The sequence below is a fragment of the Poromitra crassiceps genome (genome assembly GCF_964638095.1).
Source record: "Poromitra crassiceps genome assembly, chromosome: 5".
NCBI classification, from domain to species: Eukaryota; Metazoa; Chordata; class Actinopteri; order Beryciformes; family Melamphaidae; genus Poromitra; species Poromitra crassiceps.
The window spans coordinates 6,677,516-6,700,794 of record NC_139642.1 but is presented as its reverse complement, the minus strand read 5'-3'; positions in this window follow the sequence as shown (position 1 = coordinate 6,700,794).

Below are 23,279 nucleotides of genomic sequence, written 5' to 3'. Positions count from 1 at the left end.
CACCCTCTTCCTCTTCTTAGGTGTCCTCTTCTTGGGGCCAGGCTCTGGTCCCACCTGGCTAGGTCCTGGAGCCCCCTGTGCATGTAGGAAGAATCAGAAAAAATAGAAAGAGAAGATAATATCGGAGATATGATTCTTTTGGCAGTCATTACTGTTGTGTCTTCATATTGCGTCAACTTATACAACTAGTTACAACATGAATTCAGACGTAGACAGACTTCTCAGTTGCACGGTAGCTGGTTTAATCAACACAGTCACTGTCACGTGACTCTCCTAGTGGCTCTGACATGTCATGACTCATTATACCAACAGAGGGCAATAAACCCCCAATATATGACATATCCTCCCCACTTAATGAACGTGTACCCATACATAACAATAAGGCACAATGGGAACAATAATGCCACTAGCATTAGCAGGTGTAGGTCATACCACGAGTAACTATGTGTATGCATGTTACTGGTATCAATAACGCCAAACACTGTAAGGTGAAATACCATCACACCTGAATCATACAACATACCAGCATGAACAATGTTTTTTCTTTTTAATGTTTTTTCTTTTTTTCTTTTAAAGCAGCTACGAGCAAGATTTTTGATCATTATTAAACAGTCTAAATTTAATATCGATGCCTCACATCTTACCTCTAATATTAGACGAGACCAAGGCAGAGTAGTCTCGCTTGAAAGCAGAGTGAATTGGTGAGTGTTGTCTTTATGATTAGTCTGTCTGCGGGCCGGTGTCATCAGAAAGTGAAATGAAACGGTTTGCGGCAGCCACTTCGGCCATAACCACAAAATTATTAAATTACTTTCAAACAAACTGTTAGAATATAACGAGAGATGTTCGCTAGAGCAGAAAGTAATGAGGGCAGCTGTTTTGGGTCTGTTGCTACGGCCGTAAACCGTTTCGCTCTGTCTAGCAACTGTTTACAGCTGCCGTAAACCGTTTCGCTCTGCCTAGCAACAGATCCAAAACAAGGATGGCTTTCCCCTCCTGCTGCCCTACTACTTTCTGCTCTCGCAAACATATCTCGTATGATGAGGACAAAACCAAAAATACAAAGATACATACACACATACAGCACACAGAGAGCACTGGTCACTGCTCATGGCCATGTGCACCCTTCCACGTCAACTCAAATATCACTTAAATATCAAATAGAAATGAAACAGACAGACAGACAGACAACAGAGCGCTACACTGCAGATGTAGTATATATATTATACGTATATATATATATATATATATATATATATATCAATCATGAGAGGCCAGTTGGTAGGATTTAACAAACTTTAAATCGGCATGCATGGCAAATACTTTGGCGCATGACTCCATTAGCCAGTGGTGCTGCTCTTGAGGCAAGAGGAGGGCATCTGCATAGGCTAGGAGATCCCCCCCCCCCCCCCCCCCCGTGGGGGATCAGGAGTCACGACTCGTTGGTGGCGGACTGGGGAGGTGGGTGGGGCAAAACAACGCTTCGGAGGACGGCTTCAGGGAAGATGGACTGCCGTGAAGCTAGCTGCTGCTACTGTATGATCGGCCAGAGAGAGAGAGGTGACGTAGAACCCTTGCTATATATATGAGAATTAACTGATGTCATATCTGACGTCATTACAGACGTCATACTAAGACTATGACTGACCACGTCATACTAGAACTTGACAGATGTCAGGGGGTGATCGGATTAGATTATGCACGAATGGCCTTCTGCTTGAAATTTGGTCTGGAGACCTCACTTCAATCATGAGAGGCCAGTTGGTAGGATTTAACAAACTTTATTTAGCAATCGGCATGCATGGCAAATACTTTGGCGCATGACTCCATTAGCCAGTGGCGCTGCTCTTGAGGCAAGAGGAGGGCATCTGCATAGGCTAGGAGATCCCCCAAAAGGAGATCTGATTACCGGAGGTTAATTGAGATCTGCGGGGGTAGTTGATTGTACTTTTCTGGCCTTCGACCTTTTTAGTGACTTACAGCTATTTGCGGCTGGCGCTCCCAACTCGGTCGGGCCTTCGATCTTGGTACGTTAGTAGTTGATTGTACTTTTCTGGCCTTCAACCTTTTTAGCGACTTACAGCTATTTGCGGCTGGCGCTCCCAACTCGGTCGGGCCTTCGATCTTGGTACGCAGGACCGGCGCCACGAGGGGGCCTCAGGGGGCTTAGCCCCCTCAGTTCAATTTTCGGCCCCCTCACTTGGGAAAAAAAAAAAAAAAAAAAAATTAAAGAACAGTTAATCTATAAAGGCCAGTTAGGCAATGTTTGTACCTGACATGTTTAGGCTGCTGTTTCTGCAGTCTTCATCAAATTTGATCAGTTTAAGTTGATGTAGGCTACCCCCTGTAAACATAGCTCTGTTGTTTCAGAATTGGCAGGGAAGCGCTATTTGCTGTGCTTTGGTTGTCACAAGGTGTCAGAGATGTAGCTATTTATTCAATTTGAACCTATGAACCCTTGAACCTCTATTAATGCCTTAATCTGCTGCTGTGAAATAAATGTTTTATTTGATTTTGAATAGTAGTCTTTCTTGTGTTATTGCGCTTTTCAGAGGTTATTATGGTTAAAAAGTCCAGAAATAGGCATAGCGGGTATATAACCTATGTTTTACGATATAAAAATATCATATTAAAAAAAAAAAAAAAAAAAAAAAAAATCAGCCCCCTCGCCAGTTATAACAGCCCCCTCAGTCATTTCATCCTGGCGCCGGCCCTGTTGGTACGTTAGTAGTTGATTGTACTTTTCTGGCCTTCAACCTTTTTGCGACTTACAGCTATTTGCGGCTGGCGCTCCCAACTCCGTCGGGCCTTCGATCTTGATACATTAGTAGTTGATTGTACTTTTCTGGTCTTCAACCTTTTTTTGCGACTTCCAGCTATTTGCGGCTGGCGCTTCCCAACTCGGTCGGGCCTTCGATCTTGGTACATTAGTAGTTGATTGTACTTTTCTGGCCTTCGACCTTTAGCGACTTACGGCTATTTGCGGCTGGCGCTTCCCAACTCGGTCGGGCCTTCGATCTTGGTACATTAACGTTTAACTTGGCGCTTCCCAGCTTGGCCTACTTGGCCGCCTTGGCACCTCACGATTTAACCTGGCGCTTCCCAGCTTGGCCTACTTGGCCCCGCCTTGGCACCTCACCGATTACCTAACTTGGCGCTTCCCAGCTTGGCCTACTTGGCCCCGCCTTGGCACCTCACCGATTACCTAACCTGGCGCTTCCCAGCTTGGCCTACTTGGCCCCGCCTTGGCACCTCACCTTTACCTAACTTGGCGCTTCCCAGCTTGGCCTACTTGGCCCCGCCTTGGCACCTCGCCGATTACCTAACTTGGCGCTTCCCGGCTTGGCCTACTTGGCCGCCTTGGCACCTCACCGTTTAACTTGGCCTTCTTGGCTCCCAACTTGGCGCAACTTGGCCTTCTGACTGACCCTGCTCTCTCTCTTTCCTCTCTTTCCCCCCCAAAAATGGGGACTGCCTGGTGCTGCCTGCTTGCCTGGAGAAGCCTGGGGACGCGATGATCGCGGTGCGGAAGCCTGAATGCTTGGACGCCGCTGGACGCCTGGACACCCGTCCGATGAAGAATAGTGGGACTGCATGCATTGCTGCTTGCTGAACAAGCATGTTAGTCACTGATTGTCAGTCTGAAGTCTGTTGTTGACTTGAGACGGACTCCTGGCTCGAGGGAAATGGCCGCTTTGCTTGAGCCGATTTACTCCATGAATGGAGAGATAGCAAGGAAAAGATTGACGACGTGCAAGACAACGTAGAACATGGCGTCTCACGGCGGCCCCGCGGCCTGCATTACCCCGACGACTCCCAGCTCTCGGGGCACCTTCCTCTTCTGGTCTTCGTCCGCGGCCTCTCCCTCCGGCTCGCTCGCGCGCTTCTGCTCTCCTCCCACGGGCCGTCGCAGTGGAGCGCCCCGTGCCACGGGAGCGCGCGCCGGGCCTTCTCATCGTGGCTACGTTGGCCCGGCCGTCTCGGAAGGCAAATACGCTCCGTGGCCGATCCGGAACAGGGTATCGTTGTTTGAGCTGTCGTCGCTGCCCATGGACTGTTCTGGCTCGGGATCCGACATACCAGGAGTGGAGTGGGGAGCGTTGAAAGATCCGCGGGGATTATCCACGGTTAAAGAGGACTTGGGGGTGCTGATTCGGTCTGCAGATATGGTGCAAAACAACGCTTCGGAGGACGGCTTCAGGGAAGATGGACTGCCGTGAAGCTAGCTGCTGCTATGATCGGCCAGAGAGAGAGAGAGGTGACGTAGAACCCTTGCTATATATATGAGAATTAACTGACGTCATATCTGACGTCATTACAGACGTCATACTAAGATTTTGACTGACCACGTCATACTAGAACTTGACTGACGTCAGGGGGTGATCGGATTAGATTATGCACGAATGGCCTTCTGCTTGAAATTTGGTCTGGAGACCTCACATATATATATATATATATATATATATATATATATATATATATATATATATATATATATATATATATATATATATATATACATATATATTTTGAGGTTAGCTAGACATATTGCCTCAAACACTAATCATGTGCTACATGAATAATATGAACTCCTGCCCTCTGGCAGGAGATACTTAATCCCAACTTTCATGAAGGTCAGACTAAGAAAGTCCTTTATACATCAGTCGATCCTGAGGCTTAATCAAGAACATGGCCGAGGGTCAGTGGAGCAGTGACCAATGCTCTCTGTGTGCTGTATGTGTGTATGTATCTTTGTATTTTTGGTTTTGTTCTCTTTGTCATGTGTTTGTGCATGGGACTGCCGCTGTCTTGCAAGACAAATTTCAGTGTGAACTGACAATAAAGTATATCGTATCGTATCATATATATTTGGGCACCCCCAGATCATGGTTCATATGTTTTGAAAATATAAATATGGGGAGGAGTGGGGCGCGGTGCGGAGGAGAGCCTGAAGAACAGAATTGGGCAGCCAAAAAACCCATGCGTAATATCAGAAAATTCATAAACGTCTCTGCAATCCTCAATTCTTAATGGATTTCTTATGTTTAAATGGCCCTGTAATCTATGGATTGAGGCAGTAAATGCGGCTATGTAAACCACGCTTCTATCACTTGTAGATCAAAGGCCAGAACTGAAATGCAAGTGTCGGGTTTTACTGTATATGCCCGATGGTTCACCGGACTGTTTTCACAAGATTCAGTTCGTCATCAGCTGAACAACTATACATATCTAGTTGCTTGACTGGTTTTGACACGTAGTATATTTATTAGCCTACTCCCCCCCCATGACAAAGTCAGCGCATTTTCTAATTTTGTTACATAATGCGTCACTTATTAATATTAGAAAAAAGTGCAACCCCAGCATTATGTAATAATCTGCACAATATGTAATACATTCATTACAAAATGCGTCAAACGCTATTACATATTGCGTTCAGGCGATTTATTACATAATGTGCAGTTATTACATAATGCGTCGTTACAACCCCCCCCAATGTCTGAGTTTGTTCTTTCTGTTGTTATGACTAATGCCTCCCCCAGACCTGACGAGAATTTGCCCGATTGTGGCCAAGATTACCCCCTCCCGACTATCTCGGGCATGCTCCCGATTTGAGCCTCGTCGGGACCGATAATCTGCCCAAATGATCCTGTAGTGTCAGTGTGTGTGTGTGTGTGTGTGTGTGTGTGTGTGTGTGTGTGTGTGTGTGTGTGTGTGTGTGTGTGTGTGTGTGGGGGGTTCAAAGACTGCTGTTGACTTGTCGGGCTCTTCTCGATTGTGAATCTTACAACTCGACAGGTGATTGAGCAGAGAGCCCCTCCTCTATCATGTTGGTTGTTCTCTCATTCGTGTGCCAAAACTCATAATAATGACCAAGAAGACCAAGTTTTGTAGACACAGGTTGAGATTCAATTTTCATACTAAACAATCTAGTCTGTTTAACATGGCCATGCTGAGCAGAACGACATCAAATACACCGTGCGCATAAGGCTTTGATAGCCTACTGCGCAATGCGCAGGGGGTTGTTTTTTATGAATAAACTGGGTACAGTATATCAACATGCACTGCTCTCATAAAAGACGACTGCAAAGGGAGGAAAACCTACATTTGGGACACTCATATGAACAGATTAGATTGAATGCACACACAGACCGACTGAATGCAACTCACAAGTGTAGACACTGCCATCCGCAGGTCAACAAAACTGGGCTTCCGGCGCTGCTCGAACCCCATGTCCGTCCACGCCTCCCTCACATAGTCCAGCAGATGCACGCATTCTTCCTTTCCTCTTGTATTAAAGAAGAAGTCAGTCTTGCTGGGCCAGCGCTTTCTGAGTTCGATCCATCGGCGCATCCAATCGTACTCGGTTGTGTCAAGTCTCATCTGTGCTGGGCCATAGAAGCGGTTTGTTTTGTGTTGTTTGACCTGCAACAGACAGGAGCCCCTCTTTTCAGATTAAACCTTAATTATAAAACATGCAATAAAGTTAGAACACCTTAGTTGATAAAGCCATACTTACATTAATGATGTAAGAGCCATTCTTGTTGTTGCCATTGTTCGCTGCCTCTTGGACCTCCTGTACAGTCATCCTCTGGAATACGCCGCTGCGGTGGCCATAGATGGAGGCGAGGTAAAGGGCCAGATACCCATAGAAGGTCCAGCGGGGTCTGTGCTCACCGATGCCAGCCTTCTCGATGTCATCTGTAAGGAGAACACAGCCCGACAAGAGAGCAGAAAAAGACATGTCGGCACGTTGGACACACACACACACACACACACACACACACACACACACACACACACACACACACACACACACACACACACACACACACAGGATGAATACAGACTTACTCAGCAACTGTGGGATCCTCGCCCTTGCCAGCTCCTGGCACTGGGCCAGCACCCCAGGTTTGATGAGCTGTCTCATCTTCTCCCGTTTTTTCTCTATTTGGTCTGTCTTCAAGTCCCGCCTGGTGTGGCGATGGCTCTCGTTCAAGCCTTTGTCGACCAAGAGCGTTAGTCGATCGTCAGTGACTCTGCAGTTAGCTGGCTTATCTAATTTCAAATGCTGGATGAACTTAATTGCCGTCAAAATATATATGTAAGCAGTGCTTATGGCTCTGCCTTGGTCCTCCAGGAACTCCCCGTAACTGAGGAAGGACAAGGTTTCATTTAGTCACTGTTCACATCAGGCTTGTGTTATGTATAACACATTAGTAACAAGTGTGATACGTGCACTTACCCTCGGAGCTTGATGATGTCATCAAGGATGTTCCAATCCCATGTGTTCACATGGCCGTTGGCCATGTAGACCATGAAGGCCCTGACCTGGTTGAGCCTGCTGGTATTTGCGTCACACATCTTGCGTGTCGCGTTTTTTGGCAGCTTATACTGCTCATTGTATTTCACCAGGTACTGTTCTGTGAAGAAATAAGACAAATTATGTGATTAACATGAACTTAAAATGGACTCGGAGTGTACCAAAAAACCAAGTTTCAAGTATTTATTTGCAATAGAAAATGGGAAAACCTGAGTGGCTGTAGAACTTTTCCCAAACATCCAAACTTTCCCTACAAGCACATACAAATACAGAGTGTGTTCTATCTTACCAATGCTTGGAGGAAACTTTATGGCCTTCATTTGTGAAGCATGGCCTCTTCCCTCAAAGAGCATAATGACGCTGGATTGGGGGGGTTGTTGAGGGGGAGTAGAACTCTGCCGCGCGTCCTCCTCATCCTCATTGGGCAACTCTGCTATCACCCTTCTTGCCTGGGCTGCAGTCCCCTGCATCTGTAGAAAGGACGAAGAAAATATAAAGAGAGAAACCCAAAAGAAGGTGAAATAGTTATTGTGCACTCATTGCTGTACAAAGTTAAACCATTTTCCCCTCTGCTCTCATACTCATACTGTATCTAATTTAATGCCTGTCTAACTGGGACTGTAAATTCATGTATATTCCCTGCACATTAATGCCTATTTAACTTAGCCTGTCAATTTCATGTACATTCAATGAATAATAAATAACTCTTATTTAACTCCGACTGTAAATTAATGTAAATCCACTGCCTATTTAACGTCTATTTAACTCAGTCTGTAAATCTCACGTAAATCCAACGTAAATTCATATTTATCATCCACAGAACACTTCACCACTCATGTACATATTGTATATATTTACTCGATTTGATTTGATTTCATTGCACTTGCAACTTTGCGATTGTCTTTAGTTATCTTCCTACTTCTTATCTCTGTATATTGATGTAACCGCTACGCTGCATACAGACACTAAGACAAATTCCTCGTATGTAACTTGCATACTGTGGCAATAAAAGTGATTCTGATTCTCATTCTCATTCTCATTCACCCTCTTCCTCTTCTTAAGTTTCCTCTTCTTGGGGGCAGTCTCTGGTCCCACCTGGCTAGGCATTACATTACATTACATTATGTCATTTAGCAGATGCTTTTGTCCAAAGCTACTTACAATATCACATTTTGTCAACAGTACAGAAAACAACTATCCAACACAATCAATGACAGCTAAGATATTTTGATAGATTAGAGTAGCACCATGTAGGAAGTAGTTTGAGAAGGAATAAGTAACATGTAGCATTAGTAGGTTTGAGAAGGATTTATTTATTTATTAAAAGATGTTAGTTCAAGAAGGGCCCAGGTGTAGCATGAAAAGGTGAGTTTTTAGTCTCCGCCGAAAGATTGGCAGCGTTGGCACCGTTCTGACCGAAGGGGGGAGCTCATTCCACCATTGTGGCGCCAATGGTGCTGGGGGAGGGGTGGAGTACCTCCCCTTCCGCCTGGGATAGAAGATCTGCCCGCACTGGCAACGCCCAGGGCGGACCTTGCGCCAAGGAGATCAGGTCCGCAAACCATATCTGCTTGGGCCAAAAGGGGGCCACTAAAATAAGCCCTAGGCGCTGCTCCCTCACCGAAAACTTTTATGCGTTTGTTTTTGTTCTTGTCCTCACTTAAAAGTGTGTGGATCTCAGAAATCATAAGGCCCACATCACTCAAACCTTCCACATACGTTCAACATGTCAGCCACTGCTAAGAGAAAAACAATTACATTAATCCACCAGATGGTGGCGCTATAATAGCCAATTCCATGTTTTGTGGTTCATAACTTATTAACCATGAGTCCTAGAATCAACATTCCATGTCTACTGGATTCCCTGGAGCATTATGCATCTAACCACATTTAACTCACATTTAATTTGGTTCTGCAAGATGGTCTGGCCCCAAGGCCTGGGAGGGTGTTTAAGTTTGTTTTATTTGGATCCCTATTAGCTACAGCACCTATAGGTCCATTCGGACTCAAGCTTGGCCTCATGGCACTTACTAATGTTATTGTCTTCTGACTAGATCATTGCTTGTGTTGTATAAAGCTCAGATGTACGTCGCTTTGGATAAAAGCGTCTGCTAAGTGAAATTGTAACATTGTAAGTCAGAATGTCATACATTTATATGTCCCCGTGAAAGAAAAAATGCGGTGGAGCAATTGTGTGATGTCCTTGGTGATGATGTCAATGATGATGTCATCAGTGATGTCACTAGATAAATTGTGATGTCATCAGTGAGAGACGTCATCAGTGAAGATGTCATCAGTCATGACATTGTGACATCATCGACACACAATTGCTCAACTAGCTTGCTCAGTCCAAGTGACATCACTGAGGATGTCATAAAGTCAATGGATTGGTCACACTTGACATTGCAACATTATTGGCGCATTAGTGAACATACTCAGCCCGCGCACACGCGTGTTTATGTGTGTGCGTGCATAATATCTGTGTGATTTTGTGGACAGACATTTTTTGGTGGACCAACAGAGTGACTCCGGCAAAAATATCTAATACTGTATTGGGCTTTGTGAGAAACATTCAATGGGGACCAGGGGTTTCCCATTTTGCCAACCCAAATAAACACTTCAGTCATGAAACTTGCTTCCTCTGGGTTTTTGAATGATTTGAACTAAAGTGGTCCGAATGGGATTGGACCTTACATTCTGGAGATATGTACTGGCAGTTTAAGAAACCCTGGGTCCCTATAGAAAGTTCCCCAAACACCCAATTCTTCTTAGGGAAAACTAATTTACTCACCAAATACAGCTTGTTGTACTTTAAATGCAGCTTATGGTGCTCTCTCTCTCTCTGTCTCTCTCTCTCTCTATGCGCCGGGCCTTAACTTTGCGGTTGAGGATGTTAGGTGGCAGGTTAGTGGACCCACGCGCAGACAGCAACAGGCTGGAGGCTGAAGCAGGCCAACAGCGTTTATTCAGGGTCAGGATCAGGATAAACACTACAAACAAGATGAACAGGATAAAGAATGACAGACGGACATAAGAGACCAAGCAAGCACTGAAAATCAGAATAGGAGAACATCAAACAGACATTATGCAACAAAAATATGGATTATGCTATTTCACGTGACTATTCTCAAGCAAATCATGGTTCGGTGTCCTCCCTCAAATTCATAGGGATTGAAAAGGTGAAGCCACGCACAAGGGGTGCCGACATCACTAATAAATTACTATGGGGGAAACTTTTTGGATCTTCACCCTCAATGCTGCATGACCAAGCAAACCTTTCTTGCTTTCTCTGATGCTCTCTTTCTTGTCCCCTTCTTTGTCTGGGTTATGTGGAAGTCAATATCTAGATCAAACATGTACACATAAACTGACTCTTTATTTGCCTTTATTTCAGTCTCTAGCCTAACCACTGAATCCATGGTATTCCTTCATTTTCTAAATCCACTCTAGCAATTTGCCAACATCCCTCTTCTCAAGCTCATATAGCAATCTTTCTGTTACCATCCTTTCCATTATCTTACATAAATTTGATGTTAGCGCTATTGTTCTGTAACTAGTTGGTTTCGGCACGGCCTGTGGTCCTTCAGGCTAGAGCGAGGTGCTCGTCGCAGGTGAATGACGTGCAGCGCACAGGCCTTCTTGAGGCGTCCTCTCTGCCCATGGTAGGATTGCCTTTTCCCCGGGAGGGTCTGGTGAGACGTCGGAGGAGCCCGGCCTGGAGTCACCCACACAGGGCCTACACCCTCCATGCACCGAAGGGTCTTACAATACTGCGGTGTAGCACTAACTCTATTGCAGCGGATTGGGCATGATCAACCCTTCCGAGGGGAACGTTGCAGACAGAGTAGGAAGGCTGATCCGTGAGCGCCTGCTTCTGGGACGCGGGTCGGGGTCTTGATCGGCCTTGGCTGGGTCTACTGAGCAAGGGTGTATGATGTTCGATAGACCCGAAACACCTTACGACCCCAGCTAAACATCACTGATGACGCATCTCAGCGCATGCTGTAGCATGTATTTTAAATCGTTTACACGGTTTACACCTGGTTTCCTTATTGGAATTACTACTGCTCCACACTCTGTTATCAAAAAGCAGCAACTTTGACAATGCACCCTCCCCAAGATGCCTAAGCATAACATAACAAATTAGATATTTCCCTGGGCAGGTTGGTCTTGCTCTTTTTAATGCTCTCATCTCTAGCACACCTGTCAAGTCAAGTCAAGTCAAATTTTATTTATATAGCACCTTTCATACACAAAGGCAATTCAAGGTGCTTTACAAAAAAATAATCGAAAAAACAAGCAGCAAAGCAATGCACATATAAAAAACACATAAAAAACACAGCCGACAGTTTTAGTTAAAATATATACTCAAATTAACAAACATGAAACATTATTTCTGTTTTAAATAAGTTACAAGGCACTCTTCAGTATTATTATTACATGTACAGTCCATTTGTTGGAAATGTACAGGAAAAATCTTTTTAAAATTACAGGCCGAGAGAGGCAGTAGTTTAGTAGCAGTTAAAAGCAAGAGTAAACATAAAGGTCTTTAGCTTGGATTTAAAAATAGGCAGAGTAGGGGCAGATCTAATGTGTTCAGGGAGTTTGTTCCAGTTATGAGAGGCATAGTGGGAGAACGCGGCTTCACCATGTTTAGATTTGGTCCTTGGGACAATTAGTAGACCAGTGCCTGAAGATCTCAGGGATCTGGATGGTTCATAGTGTAGAAGCATTTCAGAGATGTAGTGTGGGCCTGACCCGTTGAGAGATTTGTAAACTATTAGCAGAATTTTAAAGTCTATTCTAAGATTTACTGGCAGCCAATGCAGGGATTTGAGAACTGGTGTAATGTGTTCAGCTTTCTTGGTTCTTGTTAGAACTCTAGCAGCCGCATTCTGAATGAGCTGAAGTTGTTTAACAGCTTTTTTGGGAAGACCATTGAAAAGACTGTTGCAGTAGTCTAGCCTGCTAGAAATGAAAGCATGAATTAGTTTTTCAAGATCTTGTTTGGACATATAGCCTCTAATCCTTGCTATATTTTTTAGATGATAGAAGGCAGATTTTCTTATAAGCTTGATGTGGGAGTTGAAATGTAGATCAGAGTCAATAATAATGCCAAGATTTTTTACCTGGTCCTTTGGCTTCAGAGATAGGGATTCGAGGTGAGCAGTAACTTTGAGCCTATCTTCTTTTTTGCCGAAGACAATTATCTCTGTTTTGTCTTTATTAAGTTGGAGAAAATTCTGGCACATCCAATCATTAATTTGCGCAAGGCACTGACACAGTGACTCTATGGGGGCATAGTCATCCGATGAGAGGGCTATGTAGAGTTGGGTGTCATCTGCATAGCTATGATAAGCTATTTTGTTTTTTTGCATAATTAGGCCCAGAGAGAGCATATAAAGGTTAAACAGGACAGGACCTAAAATTGATCCTTGGGGTACCCCACATGTCATTTTGGTTTGGTCAGATGTGTAGTTGCCAATGGAGACAAAGTAGTTCCTGTCTTGCAGATAAGATCTGAACCACTCTAGGACCGTGCCGGAAAGCCCGACCCAGTTTTCCAGTCTGTCCAATAGAATTTCGTGGTCAACCGTATCAAAGGCAGCGCTGAGGTCTAGTAACACTAAGATTGAGATTTTACCTGAATCAGTGTTCATTCGGATGTCATTTATAACTCTGATAAGCGCAGTTTCGGTGCTATGATGGGGTCGGAAGCCTGATTGGAAAGGATCTAGGAGGTCATTGGAGGATAGAAAGGTATTGAGTTGTTGGTAGACAGTTTTTTCGAGTATTTTGCTAATAAAGGGAAGATTTGATATTGGTCTGTAATTGCTGATTATAGAGGGGTCGAGGCTACGCTTCTTTAGCAAGGGCTTAACAACTGCAGTTTTTAGAGATTTTGGGAAAATGCCTGTAAGAAGAGAGGTATTAATTATCTTCAGTATGTCGGTCGCCAGGCAACTGTAGACATTTTTTAGAAAGCTTGTTGGCAGGGTGTCTAGGCAACACGATGAGGATTTAAGGCCTCGTATCGTTTCTTCTAGTTTCTTGTGGTCAATGACATTGAACTGAGTCATGTTAATTAAGCACCTATTCTGTGGGTGCGGCGGAGCCACATTTGTTCTTGATGTGGAAATAGTTAGTCTGATATTTATAATTTTATCCCTAAAGAAGGTCGCAAATTCATTGCATTTGACATTGGATAGAAGATCAGGGGCAATTTGTGGGGGGGGGTTTGTCAGCCTGTCAACAGTGGCAAAAAGAGTGCGAGCGTCATTGGTGTTTTTGCTGATAATGTCGGAGAAGAAGAATTTTCTGGAATTTTTTAGTTCCTGGTTGTAGGAGTGAAGACTATTTTTATAGATGTCATAATCGATGTGAAGTTTAGTTTTCCGCCATTTGCGCTCGGCTTTCCTACAATCTCTTTTTTTGTTATTTACAGAGGGAGCGTTTCTCCATGGTGCTTTTTTCTTACCGGAGATTAGTTTAGATCTAATGGGAGCTACAGCATCAATAGCCTTTAGGGTTTTAGAATTGAAGTTATCTAGGAGATCATTGACAGAGGCTGAGGAGAGGGAAGGGGCCAGCGAGAGAGCCTCCATGAACCGTGTGCTAGTGCTCTCGTTGATGTAACGCTTTTTGATGGTTTTTGACCGAGTAAGAGCGATAGGGGTGATCTTGAGTTCAAGAAAAATACAGAGATGGTCGGACAGAGCAACATCACTAGCTGAAAGAAACGATGACTCAAAGCCCTTGGTGATAAATAAATCTAGGGTATGGCCTCGATTGTGAGTGGGCCCAGAGACATGTTGTAACAGGTCAAAAGTGTCAAGGAGGTTATTCAATTCTTTGGCATTATTATCATTGGGGTTGTCAATATGAATATTAAAATATCCTGCAATAGTTAAACAGTCATGTTCTATGGAGATTATAGAAAGGAGTTCTGAAAATTCACCAAAAAAAACTACTAGAGTACTTAGGTGGTCTGTATATAATCAGTAGTAAAATAGAGGGAGAGCACTTCAGAACAGCGGCCAGATATTCAAATGATGAAAAGTCGCCAAACGATACCTGCTTGCATTGAAAAGCATCAGAGAAAATAATAGCTACTCCTCCCCCTTTCTTACCGACTCTGGGGGCGTCAATGTAGTTAAAGTTAGGTGGGGCTGACTCATTAAGAACATATTCCCTGTTGTTTAGATCAAGCCAGGTCTCTGTGAGGAACATGAGGTCCAGTTTATGACTCGTAATCAGATCGTTTATTAGAAGCGACTTGCTTACAAGTGACCTAATATTTAGCAGTGCAGCCTTGATAGCTGCACTGCTAGGTTGAATTTGTAAATGCTTTTCAGAGTGTCCCTGGAGAACAGATACTAGGCTTGGTCCTGGAACAGGACGTGCTGAGAGATAATCTTTGTTTGTTCTGTAGCTAATCAGGGTGGGGATAGTTAGACATCTGATCGTTTCATGATCCTCTGTGACCTTGTTTTTGGGGCAGAAAATGCTTTTTTCTTCAGTTTTCCCCTTTGGGGCGGGCAGGGAGATTGAGGGAAGGGTGAGCGGGTGGGAGGGGGAGGTGGTTTTGAGGGTGGGGGGTCGGAACAAGGAGGTCTTGGGGGTGGGGAGGAGCGAGGGGGTCTTTGGGGTGGGGAGGAGCAGGGGGTGCTGGAGCGAGGGGGTCTTTGGGATGGGGGGGGGGCGAGGAGGGGGAGATGTTGAGGGTGGGGAGGAGCAGGGGGCGCTGGCTATTCTGGCGTGAGTCTGTTCAGCCAGTGTGTTCATGACAGATGGAGAGGGCTGATTAGCCAGTTCTTTTAGGCCAGGAGTCTGTTCGGCCAGTGTGTTCATGACAGATGGAGAGGGCTGATTAGCCAGTTCTTTTAGGCCAGGCGGAGGGGTGCACTGCAGGCTAGCTAGTCCAGCGTCAGCCCGCTCAAACAGTTTGTTGGAGGTGCGGAGCGGGCTAGCTAGACTAACATTAACCTCCTCAATTAGCTTGTTCATGCCAGCTGAGAATGGCAGTAGGTGGAGGGAGGGGGAAAGGGAGGAGGGCGATGAGAGGGAGGTGGAGGAGTGGAGGGGGGGGGAAAATGAGGTCTCCAAGGAAACAGCTGGGGGGGCGTCGCTCCCCGCCGGGTAAACACCTGGGGGGGCGTCGCTCTCCGCCGGGTCATCAGGCCGTTGAGCTGCGGTGGGGGGCGAGAAGAGGGAGGTGGGAGAGTGGAGGGGAGGGGGAAAGAGTGGGGAAGGGGGGGTGGAGGAGAAAGGGGGGGTGGAAGAGAGGAGGGGAGGGGAGAAGATGAAGTCGTCGTCGTTTGGTGGAGCGTTGACCAGTTGAGCCGCGGCGTCGACCTGTAGAGCCAGGACAGCGGCTGCTGGATGTGTGGCGTTGGTCAGTTGGGCCGGGGCGGCGGCAGGAGGTGGGGCGTCTTTGGTCAGTTGGGCCGGGGCGGCGGCAGGAGGTGGGGCGGCGACCTGTAGAGCCGGAGGTGTGGCGACTGCCGGAGGTGTGGCGTCATTGGTCAGTTGGGCAGGGTCGGCAGCTGGGCCGGAAGCTGCGTCAATCTGAGCATGGTCAGTGGCTGCAGGTGGAGCAGGGCTGGAGGAGAGCTCTGTGGCCGCTGCGTCAGGCTGTCTGTCTTGGGGAGGCTTTAGAGGGATCTTGACCTTGTAATAGTCCACCGTGTATAGTAGATTAGAACTCAGTAAAGCCTCGCCAGCACTATTGAGATAGCGCCCGTCCGTAGTGAAGAGGTGCTCACGCTGCCAGAACAAATTAAAATTCTCAATAAAGTTTACTTTATGTAGTGGGCAGGCGGTGGAAAGCCATGAGCTTAGGCCTAGTAGTCTGCTGAAGCGGTTCGTGCCCTGAGATGGTAAAGGACCACTGATAAAAGCCTCAATGTTTAGAGAGGCTAGCATATTCAGCAGATTGGTAAAATCAGATTTAAGTTTCTCTGATTCTTGCTTATAAATAACATTTTTTCCAATGTGCAGGATCACCCTAGTCACAGCTTTGTGAGATGTAAGTAGCTCTGTGATTTTTCCTGTTATGTCAGAGATTGCGTCTTGAGGGAAGCACTATGTTTTGGAGTTTCTCCAACTCCTGATGTTTTTCACGGTGTAATCGCCTACTATCAGGGTTGTTATGGCTTGAGTGTCCTTGGGCTTTGAGACAGTGTTTCTTCCCTGAGGCCTTGTGCTAGCGCTAGCCTGATTTTCCTTCTCATGGAGCTGGGCAGCTATGTCAGCTGGAGGTGATCGAAGCAGGCCAAAACGATTCTCAAGTTGCAATTCCATTAGCGGAGGAGGGGGGGCTGTTCCTCCTCTCGTGACAGTAGTCCATGACCGCTTGTTTTGGTGTTTGTGGTTAAGCAGTTGACGACCCTCATCTCTCGTGCGGAGAGCCCGTGTCAGGCCATTAGCTTGCCGAGCCGAGCACCGCAGGCTGGAATTTAGGGAGGGCCAGCCTGTTGCTGAGCTGATTTCTGGGTTTTGTGGAGTAGTTGTGGATTCGGAAATCACTAATCTCTTTGGGATATGTCTTTGTTTATGCTTCAGGCTCGCAGTTTGGTTAGCGATGTTAGCACGGGCTTTCTCCGGAGCTGGCAGGCTAGCCGCATCAGCTAGCTCTAGGTTGGTAGCCATAGCAGTTTGACTCGGTAGCAGTGAGTCAGCATCCCTGAGAGCTAATGATAATGTACTCACGTTGCTCGTGACATTCCGTGCAATTTGACTCGATGGCAGTGAGTTATTTGAGAGATGAAATATCGTTGTTTCCAGTACGGCAATCCTTTGAAGATGATCACAGCAGCTTATATGAGGCATATTGTCCGACAGTCTCTGGAGTGCTAGGCTATGCTAGGCTATACTTAGCCTGGGTGAGCTCCGAAAGTGCTGTTAGTGGTGATTCCATAAAAATAGGTTAACGATTCAAAATGAAAGATCGTTACTAGAAAGTGGCGTAGTAGTAAAATCAGGGGGATAAAAGAAAAAAGAAAGTTTCGTAGTTAAAAAGCAAAAAGCTGGCAGAGAAGCAGGAGCAAGCAGAGAGGCGACTGTTTCTCTATCGGCAGCAAGGAATCATTGTTATCTCCCTTTTCCTCCTCCCTACTTCTGACACATTTTCTGAGCTATGGATCTTTGCAAAAGACTTGGCTTGGAGATTGGCTGCTGTCTCCCCCTCATTGATCATAACCAGGTAATCCCACACCCTTCTATCTCCCCATCCTCTTTATCATTCCACATACCTCTGCTTTTCTTCTTTTTGGTGTTTTATGGCAGTTGGCATCCTTAATGTTGCATTACCGCTCACTTCTGGATCCATCCATCTTCTTCTCTTTCCTCTTCTGCCACCACTTACTTATATACAGTAGCCTCAGCCAGGAAGGATTTATGACATCACTGATGATGACATCACAATTGCTCAAGTGACATCACTGATGACATCACAATTCACTGATTTATGACATCACTGATGATGTCACAAATCGTTACATCAACAGACAGTTCGGCGACTCGCCACCAGTCTGTTTGTTTGCTGACTTTTAACTGTTTTCATGTGTTTTTATTGGTCTCAAGTAAGTTTTTCTAAGTGGATTGCACCCGCTAAACTACTATAAGATGTCTGGTATAAAAGATATAGCGATCGGTCTTGTATTATGGCTGTTGTGGGGATTTTTTTGGCCAAGTGTACCACTTCCCCGGCAAGGTACTCATACACCTCGGATGTGTTCCTCGATCTCCGGCCAGCGGTAGTGGAGCGTCTCTCTCTGGATCTACCTGCCGAGGCCAAGGAAAAGAGGCCGGAGGGGAGGCATACGTGTCAGGAATAGACAGCGACGCTTCAAACCGGTTCTACCATCAGTGATGATGGGCAACGTGCAATCACTGAATAATAAAGTTGATGAACTAGCGGGATTGACGAAACACGACCGTCTTTTCCGCCAAAGCAGCCTGTTATGCTTCACGGAGACTTGGTTGACGGACCGGATCCCTACCGCGCATACAGAACCAGATGGATGTACTATGCGCAGATTGGACAGGGATCTGAAGAGGACGGACAAAAAAGTCAGGTGGAGGTGTGTGCCTCTATGTAAACAATCAATGGTGTCATCCAGGGCACATTACTGAGAAGGAGAGAGTGAGTGACAAGGACATTAAACTGCTGGCGGTGAGTTGCAGACCCTACTACCTACTCTGTGAATTTTCCAACATTGTCGTCGTAGTATATATTCCACCATCGGCCAACGCCAAACATGCTACCGACACAATCAGTAGGGTCACTCACGATCTGCAACGGAAGTCGCCAGACGCACTCACCATCATAAATGAGGACTTCAATCACTGCAGGCTCTCCTCCTCCGTGCCCTCATTGAGACAATTTGTCACCTGTCACACGAGGAAGGATAAAACAATCGATATCTTCTACGCTAACATTAAGAACAGTTTCTTGTCCACTGCTTTACCCCCTCTGGGCTGCTCTGACCACAATCTGGTGTCATTGTCATCCGCTTACACCCCACTGGTCCACAGACAGCTTGCATCCACCAAATCTGTGCACGTATGGTCAGATGAGGCATTCGAGGGGCTGAGGGGCTGTTTCGAATGCACAGATTGGTCTGTTTTTTATGACGAGGACGATCATGTGGACAATGTTGCTGACTGTGTTTCTGAGTATATTAACTTTTGTGTTGATTTGATCATCCCATGTAAAACCATTAAAATGTTCCCAAATAATAAGCTGTGGGTAACTAGAGAAATCAAGATTCCTATTAACAAGAAGAAATTGGCCTTTAGAAATGGTGACAGACAGCACATAAAGAACTAAAACGTGTTATCAGACAGGGTAAGCGGAACTACAAAGATAAAGTTGAGGGCAAACTACAGCAGAGCGACACCAGGGGTCTGTGGAAGGACATGAAGCAAATCACAGGCTATGGTCCCTCCACTGCTAGGCTACAGGAGGGAGCCTTCACTGCTGATGAGGCTAACCTCTTCTTCACAAGGTTTGATGATCATGATTTCTCTGCTGAGCTTGAAGGAGTCCGCTCTACTCTCTTTATGGGGGGGTCTACTGGTAACCCCAGCCCCCCAATAACAGTCACCTCTGAGGACGTCTGCTCACAACTTAGGAGGCTCAAGGCCAATAAGGCAGCTGGCCCAGATGGGGTCTCGCCACGCGCACTAAAGGTGTGTGCTGAACAACTCAGTGGTGTGCTCCAGCATATTTTCTCCGTATCTCTTTCCTAGTCCAAGATCCCAGTTAGTTGGAAAACCTCATACATTGTGCCTGTGCCCAAAAAGCCAAATGCTACTTAAAGACCTCAGGCCCATGGCTCTTACTGATGAAATGCTTCGAGAGAGTTGTACTTGGGCATTTTAGTCAGCAGGTTTCTGCCTACCAGGATCCACTCCAATTTGCATATAGGAAAAGTGTTGGAGTGGATGCTTCATAGAGTCCATAGTGATGTAGAGTCAGCTGGTGCATCTGTCAGAATCATGTTTTTTTACTTTTCTAGTGCTTTTAACACAATCCAGCCGCATATCTTAACCAATAAACTGATTGATTTTAACATAAACAACTGCACTATTGCTTGGGTTATAGACTACCTGACATCTAGACCCCAGTTTGGGAGACTTGGTGGTGATGTACTGTATCTAAGACCATTACTACTAACACTGGTGCGCCCCAAGGCACCGTCTTTTCGCTGTTCTTCTTCTCACTATACACCTCCGACTGCAGGCTTAGTCCAGAATCCGGCTGCCACCTCCAAACATTTTCGGATGATTCTACACTTGTGATAACCACCTAGCCTACCAACAGGAGGTAGATAGATTTGTGAAATGGTGTGACGACAACCACCTTATTTTAAACATAAGCAAGACCAAATAGCTTATTATTGATTTTAGAAGGAAAAAGGCTGCAGTAACCCCTGTTTTTATCAAGGGCGAGGCCATTGAGGTAGTCCCCTCGTATAAGTACCTCGGTGTCTTTCTGGATAATACGTTGGACTGGAGAGAGAACTCCAGTGACATCTTTAAAAGGCTCTAGTCCAGGCTGTTCTTTCTTAGGAAGCTCCGGTCTTTTAATGTTAGCAGGTCACTCCTTCATGTCTTTTACCAAAGCATTTTAGCAAGTGTGTTCTTTTATGCTGTTGTCTGTTGGGGGAGCGCTCTTAAAAAGCCACCTATTTCTGAAGAAAATGGTGAAAACGACATACCCAAACTAAAATGCTTACTGTGGCTGAACCGCTAGGGTTACAGACAACTGCCTGACCATTTCTGAAAGGTAAGACTTTGAGTGTCAGAATGACTCTATGTGTTACTGACCCTGAGTAACACCAGCTCAAACACAGTGGTTGATTCTCGCCTAGAATAAAAAACACTTTTAGAGTGTAAACAGTTACCTGTGGTTGTTGTATTTATGGCTAGAAACCCAATGGAGACATAGCCACAGGCCTTACCACATCCCAACTCAAAGGAGATGAAAACATGTGAAAACATGAGTATTTGGCAGTGGTTTTTGTAGGGAGATACCTAGGCGGATTTCCAAAAAGCCATTTGAAAAAGCCATTTGAAAGTCCACAGCAGGGGGTGCTGGGAGGAAGGGACTCTCGGCAGGGCCCACAAGGGCCCCGCCAAAAAAAATTAGAGCGTTTTTTTTTTACATTTTTTTGCCATATTTAGAGGAATATCTCATTTTAAATTAACATTAGGATACTGTTGTGATGTAATTATTCAGTATTTTCTCCTTTTCTCACTCATTCAGAGCAAAGAGGGAGATATATAGCATGATGATAATGCTCTATCTATATCTCCCTATTTGCTCTGAATACACCAGTTAACATGACACAGACTTAACATGATAGAAATATTATCAGCAAACTTATGACTAGACTAATTATTCTGATCTGAATGGCATATATCAAGAAACATTGACTCCTCTCTTTGCTGTATAGTGGGAGGTGCATTTTTGAGTAGGCTATTAAAATAGCATGTCAAGTTCACATTTCTTTATTGCCAGATTAAACAATTCGTATTGGTTGTTGGTTGGCTCAACACAACATGTGCGTGCATGCGCGCTTCTTCTTCTTCTCTAGCCTACAAGCATGTAACTTCCTTGATTGTTATTGTTGATAATTCTATTTAAATAGACTACATTCTCATTTCCTGAAACATTCTTAAGGAACATAGTGCACTGCAAAATATTTTTAATTACATTTGTAAAAAAAAAAAAAAAAAAAAAAAAAATTGGGGGAAAAAAATCTAGAGGTGCTGCAGCACCTGCAGCACCCCTACTTCCCGCGGCCCTGCATCACGCACGCACGCATGCACACGCACATGCACACACACACACACACACACACACACGCGCACATGCACACACACACACACACACACACACACACACACACACACACACACACACACACACACACACACACACACACACACACAGTATGGGCTCTATTCTCCCACAGGCCATCGGCGCTATTACGGGCCTTAACCGCAAAAAAACGTGCCTTGCGCCTGTTTCGGCAAGATAGCAATAGGCTTTAGGCTGCCAAATGCGCTTTAGGCCGAATGGGCGTGGCGCAGTCCCAAAGTGGGCGTGTCGGCGCTAAATACCAGCCTAGTGATATCTTGGGACCTGGCCTACATTTAGCGCTTTGCGCTTTTGTAAAGCAGGCCTATTCTGTGCCTTCACTGCTTCTTCTCTGTCACCCTTCTCTCTCTCTCTCTCTGAGTTCCCAGCATGCATTGTGTTTCTTCATTTCGCTACTAAATAGCCACCAAATGAGCCAAAATAGATATAAAAGGTAGTTCTAAATTAATGTGTAATGGTAACACAGCCTGCCATTGTCAACATTTCAATATTGGACCAAATAAAACCTCGAAATGAAAACACCACCCTATGTGAAACATATATGTCCTCTTGGGCCTATATATACCCCTTGTCGAGTTAACGTGATTTAGAGAAGTAACAGCGGAACGCGCTTCGGAACGCGCTTCTAATGGCATCTGCTATACTGTGATGTCCCTCCAATAACTTGGCCCTATTTCACATTTAGTTTTACAATAAAAACACATTTATGCAATGACTTGACATAATGTAGGGTATATTTATGTGCATCATCCTTCCTGCAGCAGGCGAGAGAAAATGATATCTTTCTGGACAAACTTTCACCAATCTAATAGGCTATATTTTTCTAGCTGATGCATAGAACATTATTTTCACTTTGATCTTGCTATAGTGTAGCGTATTTACATGCTTGCAGTATTGAAACTGCAGTTAGATTGGTTTGAGAAGCATAATAATATGGAATAATAGCCTATAATGCAGACAGACAGGCTGGATGAAGGGAGGGGGGGGGGGGGGGCAGAGCGTTTGGCTTTCGTCTGGTTTTGCGGGATCACTGGAATTGGAGCTAAAAAGGCAAGCGTGCGATTCGTTTATTGCACTTATCCAATGAGCATGACGGTGCATAATTTTACGCCTAAAAGGCGTGGTTGTAATGCTTTGGGCTGCATCTAGCGCCAGCACGACGATATCAAGTGCGCCTTTCCACGCCCACTGCTTTGATCTGCGCCTGCCGCTCGGCCTAGAAACTGCGCCGATGCAACGATAGGGGCCAGTATGCGCCTGCATATACAATGCACATACCCATATACATACAGTAAGATCACAACCACACACAACAATAACACAGATATGCCCAGACAACAAGAATACATAAGGCAGGGATTATACAAAGCTCCACATGGATACACATACACATGATAAAAGAATTGAAAATCCCCATAGATGTACATAGATGTGGAGAATAGTGACAACCATAACAGTACTAAAACATTGAAAAGTAATTAAGTGACGGTATGTTTTATCAGCCAGTGAAAATCAACTCATCTGGCTGTTATCCAAGTGTCAACATTTGCTGCTGTCTGCATCAGC